This window comes from Musca vetustissima, unplaced genomic scaffold (assembly GCF_032173495.1).
Source record: "Musca vetustissima isolate MV318-11 ecotype Yass unplaced genomic scaffold, APGP_CSIRO_Mvet_v1 utg7565, whole genome shotgun sequence".
Classification (NCBI taxonomy): domain Eukaryota; kingdom Metazoa; phylum Arthropoda; class Insecta; order Diptera; family Muscidae; genus Musca; species Musca vetustissima.
In genome coordinates, this window is record NW_026883138.1 from 404,546 (window position 1) to 417,029 (window position 12,484).

The window sequence follows — 12,484 nt, forward strand, 5'->3', positions numbered from 1 at the left end:
TTACCTCATAAATCTCAAATAGATCCAACTCCATAAAATGAAAAACAGAACAATACCATTATTGACCCATTTTATTTGTTCACCTTAACATAGTTAAAATAGTTTTTCGACTCTTAGCCTTTAAGATTAAACTTTAATTCATCCGAGATCCACTGAGTCGGATTCCAATTAATATGAGCTTTTGCGAAAGCCAATCTGGCTTTCCGATTCTTTTCAGAAACATAAGGGATATCTAGATAGTTTCCGGCATACTACTACAGCTTGTTTTCGCTCTGTTATTGATGTTATATCCAACGATAGGGTTCACCAATTCTGTTGAACTCTAAAATGGATAGTTTTTACTGCTATGACAATTTGTTAATCAGTACTAACTGATGTTTTTGCGGCCTCCCTCCGTGATGAACTGAACATAGTTATTATAATGTTAAAAAAAATAACAGTAGAGTTGGTTTATTTTTTTAGCAAAAATTGTTCATAACAACGTTACCTAAAATCCGACGGGGCGTACAAAAATATTCAACTTCCCCACTATGGCAAAATGTTGTGTACAGCCGTATTACCCAAATACGTCGAATCCATATCTGCAAGCAAATAATACAAACCGCAAAACTAAATTTAACATTTATTAAATTAATCCACATAATTTTCCATTCGAAATTTCAAGTTTCCTGAATGTTTTGTTTTTATTTTCAACAAAAGAAAAAAATGAAAAATACGTTCTGTCAAAGTTGAAAATTTTTAACTTGAAATTTTGTACGTTCGACGTATTTCGGTAACATTCATATAAATACATGTGTTCTACTTTTGTGGTGAAAAACGTCGAACGAGCTAGTTGAATTTTAGGTAAGGCTGTAAGGTTAACCGGGTGGCGAATTCGAAGTCTTCATTGACTGTCAAATTATTTGTTTGAAGAATAAATAAACAAAAAATATTTTAATTCGAATCAAAATATATGTGCACATTACTATCATTACGTTTTTTGTTTTTGAAATACATTTTGGGTTTTTATCCTGCACTGGTTGGTATTTCGCGATTAAAATTTTGACAGCAGGAAAAAAACTGTGAAAGGAATTCGCCACACGGTAGACCTTATTTAATAGGCCATGATCTATACACGAAATAAATTTTGCTTCAAATAAAGTACCCGATTTGAAACTGTAAAAACCAACACAATATGTTTATTTTTGAAAAATGTATACAGCATTTATTACCTTTGCAATTTAAGTTGCTTTAGTTTTGGCCCCCAGTGTATGTAGCCACCCACCTCCTCTTCATTTATTCCATGCTATATGTGAAAGACATACACATGCAAACACTTTTCTGTTTACACTACCTATCTGTATACACACGCACAAACTATCCATTAATTAATTGAACGATAATTAATATGGATGATGTGTGTCGATTGGATCTCGATAGCTGTGACTCAAACGAAAAATGAAGAAATGACTGAATGACCCATACAGTCACTGCCGTTCGTTCAGGCATTCATTCAGAAATTGCAAATTATTTTCTTATGAGTAAATTTCGTGCAAAATCTTGGCGTGCTAAATATTTCCAATCTACTGCCAAATTCATAGTTGGCCAATTTGTGGAGCACTATGCGCTCACTGCTCTCCCGCACACAGTTCGCTTGGTCTCTCCCTGCCAACAGAGAACAAGGGGATAATTCGTTTTCCGAAAATCCCACAGCAACCACACGAAGATAATTTGAACGAATGTCTTCATGTGGGCTAATGTTTTTTCTTCTTTTTTTGCGAAAATTGTGTACTTTTTCTGGAAGAGGAAAGTGCAGCGTGAGTTGTGGCTGCCAAAAGTGCCACAATCAGACATTCACATTATTATTCTTCGGCAAAATGGTTATTGTTGGTTTTGGAATGGATTTCTGTGGATTACAGGCATGCATACATACTGCCGTCCAGACTGATCGAATTATTTTTTAAGAATATTGACATATGCGCTAAATAAATGCAAAGTAAATAAACTTTCAAAATGAGGGGAATAACACAGCCACCAAAAGAAAAAGCTATGGAAAGGAATTGAATATAGGATGCGCCACTGGAAAAGAGCAAGGAGATTTTAAAATAACAATATTCCTGCGTTATTTAAAAATAATAATATTTTCTTTTGAACATATTTTTTTTTACCAATACTATTATAAAATTTAAAGTGCAATCGATAACTACTGGTACATAATTTGTAACGAAAAACATATATGTACATAATTGTAATGAAATACATTTATGGGCAATATTGCCAAATTTGTTTGCATAGCTGAAGCCGAGGTTCACCCCTTTACAACTCGGAATTTTTAAAACATATGAAACAAATTGAATAGTTGTGGGTGAGGCAACCTAGGTTTTTTTGTGTTCTTCTCGATTTGTGACTTAGCCATTCATTTCAAGGTCTTCGTGTCAAAGTAAAAGTAGAATCCTACAAAATCCTACAATAACTGGCCTGCAATCAAAAGGTAATCTTTCATACTCTATTTTTCCACTCATTTATTTTCCTAATAAAGCAACAGCTTTTATTTAATTTTAAATCTAAAACGTTCGTGTTTTAATTCTTTTATTTGCACGCAATTTCGGCGTCAACATTTTGGATACCGGATACGGATTTTGACCTTTTGGAAAAACAAAACTTTCAGCCAAAAGAGATATGTACCCAATATATTCAAATTTAATAAAGACAATATATGATTTTTAAAAATATATATCACAATGTAAATCATTCAAATATGTATAGAGGAACTCGATAAATAACTGCTGTTGTTTGACCACATCTATAAACTGAATCATATTTCTAAGCAGAGTACAAAAATAATTAGATAAAACAGGAGCTTGGGACGGAATGTGCGAGGTATGTAATTTCCAAAGTTGTGAAAATCTAATATTTATGACGACAGGTAAATAGTAAACATCAAAAGTGCTTGGATCAGTGTTAAACGCAGTGTATTTTGAGAATTGGCATTGTAAATCGGAAGAAAAAACTTGACAACCAATTGGAAGTGTAGCACCACGTTTTCAATATCCCTCTTCTCCACATTCATTTATCCATTGGAAGTGAATTTTGTGCGTGTGTGTGTGAATATTCTAACAAATTTTAATACAAATATACATACGTACAACTATATTAACGAACGAATATGTGTTGTATATTGTTCATACCAGTCGTATATCATTTGGATATGATATTCTGTTTTGTTAGTGCCTTTTGTTGCTTCAACCTTGTCAATCAACGTGTACGAACGAATGCGCCGGGCTATGAATTGTTCATATTCAAATGTGCCATAAACTGTCGCATTGACTTTATACGTAATCCATCCATCCATCAGAATTACCACAAGCGTTTGATAACATTTTTGTTTTTCGGTTGCCATTGGCGAAACTGGCACCGCTAATAACACCCACCCTCCTCACTACGATTTCGTTGGGAAAGAAATAAACAATGTTTTCTATCGCATTAGCTCAAGGCAGTTTATATTTTCATGGAAATTCGGTCCGCTGTTTTCTCTGAACACCATACAGACAAATCAAAGAAGTGCATCATTCAGAAAAAAAATACAAAGCAGAATACTGGCATATTTGCAAATGTTGTTTCAGCTGGGTAGTAATGGTATTGTAAGAAACATGTTATTATATCTTGTTACTGCTTTAACCCTTTTGAGTTTCGCGTTTTTTTCCGTGGCCATAGAATTACTTTCTGTGCACAAATTTAATGAATCGTTCTTCCTCAAAATGAAAACTCCAACATTATGAAAACTAAATACAATATCGGAAAATATGTTTAAATTCTTCACTAGTTTCTTTTTTACAAGATTAAAAAATAATTTTGAGAGTACAATTCGAATATGATGCGATTTATATAATTTGGTCTTTGTACACAAATCGGTACTGTACATATTTTACCCTCAATTATACATACATTGAAAAGCGCATAACATTACAAAAATTTCATTTTTTTAGATTTTTCTTTTTATTGCTGTCCACAAAAAAATTTATATTTGCTAGTTGCGTATTAAATATATGCTCTAAAATATTCTTTTACCTGTGGGCAACATTGGCCTTCAAAGGGTCAATAACGATAGGTTTTTATGTGGTTCAACGATATGAATAGTACAATTTCAGTTAACTCACAATAACTGGAAATAAATAGTTGTGTAATTAAGAATATATTTTTTTCATTATTATGTAGGATTGAGCATTTAGCGTAGACGCCGACTCTATCATCTAAGCCAACATCTAATTACATATATAAAACTCTCTTTAACTGCTGCAGGTCTGAGAATAGGTTGTTGGCTATTTTTATAGCCAATAGTGGATGATGTCGGTTTTATCTCGAAACGGACAAAATTATTTTTGACAAATTATTGTAGAATATCCCAAAAAAATCTTATCATGTGTTAGAGGTCTAGATCAAGAATTTTATTTTTTTACATTATCAGTTGATGTAATGATGCCAGATCAGTAACCGCGTCACGCCTTTACAGTTGTCATTACCCCATTTTCAAATTTAGTTTTTCTTAAAACATGCACATTTTTAACAATTTTAAAATAAAATAATGTCTTTGGTATTTACAATTGCAATCAATTAAATTTAAAATTAATATAAACGTGTTAAGATCGCCCGGACATACAGTCGGCCAAACTCTTTATAAACTCAAAAATATCTAATATCTTTCGGGACAGTCATAGGTGCCGATGTGAATTGCTGCCAGGAGAAAACAAATTATTAATCTAAAGACATTCAGATTGGAAATTTTGCTTAGGCTATGAACATACCGAAAATGACGCTTGGACCTTTGAATGGGAACTATGAAGAAACATGAAAACTTAAGGGTTCCATTGTATGGGGATATGCCTACTTAGGAACCGAAACTGGTAATATTTTGTATTGCCAATACTCCTCAAAATATCCAATTTCGACAAGTTCCCTAACCGTTAGGGGCTACCTTAAAAAGTGGATCACTATTCACAAGTTCTGTTAGGAAGACTGGCTACATAATAAAACCCCAAATTTTATCAAATTACACCCAGTTGGATTTATAAAAGTAACTGGGATATCTTATCCTTTGAGAATCCTAAAACTGTCGTAAAAAACCTCATGGTTTTGGGTGAGTTTCCGACGTTTCTCTTACGTCGCTGTTTCTGACGGACCATCTCAGTAGCTACGTCATTTGGGTTAATGTTGTTTTGGCACTCTAATTGGCGTTTACTAGAAGGAGTGAGGTTACTCCTTGATCTCTCTAAGAAATAACAATATTTTCCCACACAACTTGCATATCGCTCTTGAACCCAAGTAGTTCCATTAATCTGAAATTCATATTTTCGATATAACGAAGAGTTCCCCGAGGTATAATTTATATTCTGACAAAATTTGAGCATTTCAATATTTTAATTTTCTATTAATAAAATGTAGTTTGTATTTAAATGCTTAAAACTTTCAAGAGCAACGTAAATTCAACTTTAAATGTGTGTAGTTTCAATCTTTGAAATGTTACTACGAGGCTAAATGTGCTTAAAATCCATTCTCAATATTGAAAAATAAAAGTGGTCCCCATTTTATTTTTAATTCCAGAAGAATATCTTATAATAAAATGATTTTGAGGAATTTGGATACTATCGGTTCGCAAATATTCAAGTATAATTTTTTGTTTAAATAACGTTAGTTTGCTATCATCTCCAAATGTAGCAGTTTATTTTTTAACAGCAAATCACCAATGATGAAACAAATCGAGAGACGTAAATGCCGTCGTCAGCGCTTCTGAAATATTTTTGTTTTTATTTTTAGTTGTGGCTGGGTGCAGTGTCTATCTTCGTGTCTCCTTCCATGCTTTGTCCTTGTATTGACTTTCACTCAGTGGTGGTTATTTGCCCGGAAAAGTCAGTCAATGGACAGACGAAAATAAGACAGAATGAATTTGATGATATGGCGAATAAGGGTGTGTTTTTAGTTCCTTTGGCGTAATTAAGCTAAAATAGTATTTTTATCTGGGTCAACTATCGCTTCAAATGGAGAAACAACACGACAAAATTAACATTTGTATATTAGTGGCGTAGGGAACGGACTAATGAATTTCATTTTAGACTTAAATAAAAAAATAAAATTGTTAATGTTAAATAAATCAAATACAATTACATTTTTTTACAATTCACCCTTAATACATTTTGTTGTATTTTAAGATTACTATCAATGGTAAAAATAAGTGCATCCGGCTTTTATCTTTTGAGATAAATGCTACAATAGAGCGGTCACTCACGCGACTTTAAATAGACATGATTGTAGACATCACTACTGACATTAATGAGAAAACTCTGCGATTTCGAACTTTAAATATTTTTGACATACATAAGGAATGTCGACGTGAATCTGATGGAATCTCCGCGTTTTATTCTTGGATTAAAAAAACAGCGATACGTGCATTATATGCGTATTAATCAAAATACATTATGGTGGCATATCCGCCGTTCTTAACGAATTGTTTAAAATTTTTTATATTTTTATAGGAGTTTACTGATATTGGAAGCGCATGAATATCTAATGCACGTTGCGTAAATTGTTATGTAAATAGTAGTAAAGTGCATCAATCGGCACAGTTTGACTGCTAAATGAAAAATGGAAAAATTCATAACTATTTAATGAATAGCGTTTAAATGCTAGTCTTTCTTTTGCTATTATAAGTGCTCACTATTATGTCTTTTTTAAAGTAGTAACTCTTATCAGATGATTCTAGCGATCTTCATGAAGCATCTAAAATAATTTGTAAAATATTTCGGCGTTTTGGACTAGTGCGTAATGTAGAAACATACATATCTGAGTTTATCTTCCTTATCCGTATCAACGTAATTGCTAATTGCTATCGCTATACGTGGTAATTACAATGTCGTACACTCGAACACCCAAACTGAACAGCTCGATAAAGTTAATCGCATTGTCTACTTAATATTAACCACCTTAACCACACAACAGTTATCAGTTATGTCACCTACAATATTCTGTTTTGATTTTTGGCGCTTCAATATGTTCGTTGTTAATTTATCAGTGGACTAGAAGCTTTTGAATTAACCACACGGCGCAGACACAGCTGGTCGATTTCTCAATGAACAACAAACAGTAGTTGGCACTTACAATCTTATCAGTCGATTTGTAGATAATGGCGGTAAAGTGTTGCCGATGTTTTGCATTGCCAGCCCCCAAATGTTGAGAAAACAGTCAAACAAGATTAAAACTAGTCTCTCGAAATGGGATTTTTTGAATCCCTTAGTTGAGATAATTCATAACAACAAAACTTTATCATCCGCGCAGTAAACACAAAAGTAAAAAATGTATGTAAAAAAGCAATTTTGAAATGTCGTATGTATAGAAAAACTGACAGCACATATGACATTGATGGCTCGTGTAACAATGCCTTAACTCAACATTCTGACCTGTAGCTAATTTACAAAACAAAAAACAATATATATAAAAAAATATAGTAAAATCCCGATAATTCGGAATGCATTTCACAACTCATTGAACATTCTATAATCCGGATTGTTTGTCTCTATTTGTCTGTGTAATCCCGATTGGGGATTTTTATTAAAATCTTAGTATGGTACGAAAATACAGTTAGAATTAAGAGCAGTGAATTTTTTCCTTATCAGTGTAGTATGTTTGCACGACGCCTTAAACAAAGAGGTCACACACAACTTTACCTATACATTTGCAATGAATGATTGCCGGATTAGCGCGATTTTACTATATATATAGAATTCTGCAGATCTAAGTATCAAACTGTTCCAAATATCAGAGAATTAAGCCAACTGCTTATAATGCAATTTTCTACTGTGATTTCCAAAATTTTACTTTCCGACACGAAAAATTTACGAAGCAAATTTGTGCTTGTAGCGTAGTTAAACATTGATTTGTAGATGCCTGTAAATATGCTATAAAAATATTCGATTGAAATCTAATACGAAATACATAGTCGAGTTAAATTTAGGAAATCGTCCACAGGCTTAGTTTATATTTAGCATTGCCCATGTTCTGCCACGTCGGAAATATTAATGAACCACTACGTCGCCAGTCGATCGCTGTCTAGATAACACAGAATACCCTTTTTTGTTTGTAATGTCCCCGTCTTGCAGCTTCCGTCGTTTGCTTGCCGTTTCTGTTATGGTTTCGGTAATGTGTATGTATGTCAGATACACACACAACTGTAAGTTAGCACGTCATTGATTTATTGATTATTATTATTATATGTGATAATGAAATTGTTTTTGTTACAAAAATACGGATGCGTGTGTTGAGTGGATGTTTATGTGTGTTTGCGGCGATTGCTAAACTTCAGCCGAGGCACAGTACGAAAGATTGTGCTAAAGTGCTTTTTAAGGAATTCGAAGTGTTGGAATTGCCATTGCCTGAATTGTTATGTAAAACAACCTGAGGTGTGTCGATATAATTTATGCTAACCTAAAAAATATTTGAATGGACAATTTAGGAGAGGTTGACAGATTCAATGAATGTAACAAATCTATTCCATTCCATTTCCTTTCCTCATAAAGATATGACTACATAAAAGGATGACATGGGTTGGCGTATATAAAAAAGGTCAAGTCACACAATACAATTTAAATAACAGCTATACCGTAATATTGAATCATTATTTGGCTTTTAGTCAAGGCCCCTACTATTACCATTCGCACCAAAACAAAAAATGCGGGGGCGTGTTAATATTAAAAACTGTTATAACGATTATGATCTATAAAATTAACATAAGAAATACATAAGTAACCAAAACTAGTATTGTAGTTTTTCTATTTTAATTAGACTGTCTAAAATACACTAAATTATCGTAGTGTACCAATCGATCATTGGTACGGCAGATACCACTATGGTTCTGTACCATACTTTGAAGAAGTAGTGGACCAATAAGTTCCCTCTTTCAACTTTATATAGTCATAGTCATACTTAAAATATTAGGTTGATCAAAGTTTAATTCAACCATATTACGATTTTCCGTTCGCTTCATATGAGATGTAAAAATTTTCAAAATGTTGTCATTTGTGGGGAGGTGGACCGACAAGTCCCATATGTTAACGTTTTACAGTCATAGCTAAAATATTAGGTTGTGAAAAGTTTTGTTCAAATCTGATTGTTTGTTAATTTTTTTAGCATCATTTTCATCATTTCGCGGTGGAGGTACCGGAAGGAGTGGACCGATATTTCTCATCTTCGAACGTGATTCAAGTTTGGGATACTTTTCAAGAGTTAGACAGACAGACGGACGGACGGACGTTTGTAAATCGACTCCAAATTTTCTGAAACGGATTTGGTCCAAAAAACATGGGGTGTAAAAACGATATTTCTATAAGGCAAATTTTTGCCGTAACAAGGTGTAGGGTATATACATTATCCTGAGGATAATGGGGCTATTATAACATCAGAATTTATATAGCAACCAAAGGAAAAGTTGTCTATTTTTCTCAACTATTTTGAAAGGTCGTGCTGCCACATCCCTTGTATATTTGGTGTAATGACAAGCTGCGGCTGTCTGGTACATTTCAAGCAACACTATCTATTTAATATTTTAGCATAGATAAATCTACGATGTTCCACACAACAAATGACAACCAGGACACTCATCCTTTTTTGGGTGTATGTAATGTATGCATACATATATAAAAATATTTTGAAAAATAGTGCACAACGGATGTCTTTTACATTTACTATGTTTGGCTTGTGGCAAAGAAACCGTGTTCGTGGTGCCTCAACATCAATCTTCTTTATTTCCTATATGTATGTGAATCGGAAATTGTTGAGCATAGGAAGAAGGAAATGTATGCTGCCACGAAAGTATTTGCTAATTTTATTTGGGTGAATTTGAGGGGATATGGCTGGTAGCAGTCACAACTCCATAACGGCCGTACTACCGTCAGTTATTTCAAAATCAAAAGTAAAACTTAATAAAATCATGGAAATCATCAAAGTTGTAGTTATTTCAAATGATGTCCTTGACTTTTGAACAGCGTGTTTTTCCTGCGCATTTTTACACTACACCACAATGTGGTACTTTCTATGTCTTCTGCATTTGCTTGTAACATCAAAAAGAGAATCTGAATTTTGAGTATGTACTTGGACACACTTTTTGATGCCATGTATTGATGTCCCATCATCCTTCCAGGTTTATTTGTTATCAAATTACAGGACACATTTATTATCAACAGCAATAATGTTTATCGTTGGATGGAAAGCGGCTGAATTTTAATTCGACCTCAAACCTGACGCTTGGAACAGCGGACCATCGTATGCCCACTGATGGACTTGATTTAAATCCGTGTATATATGACTGTAGGTTACAATAAGAATTTTTATACCCTTCACCACACTGTGGTACAGGGTATTATGTCTTTGTGCATATGTTTGTAACAGGCAAAAATAATCGAGATAGACCCATTGTTCCTTTTGAGAATATGCATAGAATCACCTTCTGAGTCGATTTATGCATGTCCGTCCGTCTGTCCGTCTGTAGATGTTAAATTGTAAACAAAGTACAGGTCGCATTTATGATCCGAATTGGATGAAATTTGGCACAGCTCATTTGTTTGGCCCAAGGACGAACCCTATTGAAATTGGAAAAAATCGGTTCAGATTTAGATATAGCTCCCATATATATTTTCGTCCGATTTAATGTAAACGGTCCCTATATATCTTTCTATTTGGACAAAATTTGGCACAGCGTTATGAATAAGGTCTAGAATGATGTATGCCAAGTTTCGTAAAAATCGGTTCAGATTTAGATATAGCTCCCATATATATCTTCGTCCGATTTTAGGTAAATTGTGTACCAAAGTCCCTATATAAATTTCGATTTGCACGAAATTTGGCACAGCGTAATGAATAAGGTCTAGAATAATGTATGCCAAGTTGCGTGAAAATCGGTTCAGATTTAGATATAGCTCACATATATATCTTCGTCCGATTTAAGGTAAATTGTGTACCAAAGTCCCTATATATCTTTCAATTTGCACGAAATTTGGCACAGCGTAATGAATAAGGTCAAGAATGAGGTATACCAAGTTTCATGAAAATCGGTTCAGATTTAGATATAGCTCCCATATATATTTTTGCCCGATTGTAGGTAATTGGTGCACCAAAGTCGCTTGAAATCTTTTCATTTGCACGAATTTTGGCATAGCGTACTGAATTAAGTCTAAAATGATGTGGCAGAGTTTAGTGAAAATTGGTTCAGATTTAGATATAACTCCCATATATTTTTTCGTCCGATTTTATGTAATTGGTGCACCAAAGTCCCTATATATCTTTCGATTTGCACGAATTTTGGTATAGGGTACGTTGGTCAGCTAAGTACTTCGCTTTGTTACAAGAGACATTTGGGTTTGAAAGGTTTTTTGTATAGAAGCAATAGCTTCTGGGGAGAATATCCCAACAAAAAACTAAGGGAACTTATGAGGATCAGTGGCGTGATCCGAAACTATAGTCTTCCCTGCCTTACCCCTCGGTAATCAATGCCATACATTCCCCACTAATAGATAGTTGTTTTTTATAAAAACAAAATACAAATGGTATCCCAAATAAACCTCCAACACTACTGAAGTACTGAATTAAGTCTTAAATGATGTTGTTAAGCTGCGTGAAAAGATCCATAGCAAGGCCGAATGACACAACGTACTGAAGTAATATAAATTAGTCTCTGGCAATTTCCCTGAAATCGGTTCAGATATAGATATATAACAAAAACGCGTCGTCTGTTGGGATACATATGTAGAATATACCCAAAATGGTGAAGGGTATCATATAGTCGGCCCAGCCCGACTTTATTACTTTCCTTACTGGTTTATTATGCCGTACGGTTTTGCGTCATTCGCCCAAAATTCAAAACTAAAAAAATAAGCCACATTTTTCAAGGAACAAATTTGAAAACCGCTTTGAGCTTTATTGCTCTTGATATATCATACTGATTTCAATTGTCTATCAAAGGATTACCCTGTGAAATAAAAAAGAAATTAATTACGTATATTTAAAAAAAAAAACAAAAGTTATCATCGTAGTTGGTCCAAGTCCTACATCAACTGAATTTCCTTAAATCCACTCGAATGAGTCCAATATTAAAATGCGTTTTTTGTTCAATGAGTCCAAAATTAAAATGCGTTTTTTTTGTCTTATTATTTTTCTTGTATGAAAAATGTTAATGGACCCTTTTTTCTTGGCATTTCTTTTCAGAGCATGTAAATTATACAGGCCCAGACACATATATTGCTGTTGCTGCGTACTACAGTGCCTGCCACAAGTGATCGATTCGTGCATCCAGTCAACAATTGGACAAGACCAGCCATTGGCACAATTGTTTCGCAACTGCTAGCGCATTTCAATATTGATGGTGGCGGCGGATGTTTCGTAATGGTGTTGTATGAAAACAGAACACCGAACTAAGCCAAACAGCAAAGAGAGTTCTCGTTAAGATAACTGTAAACGTAGTTGTTTT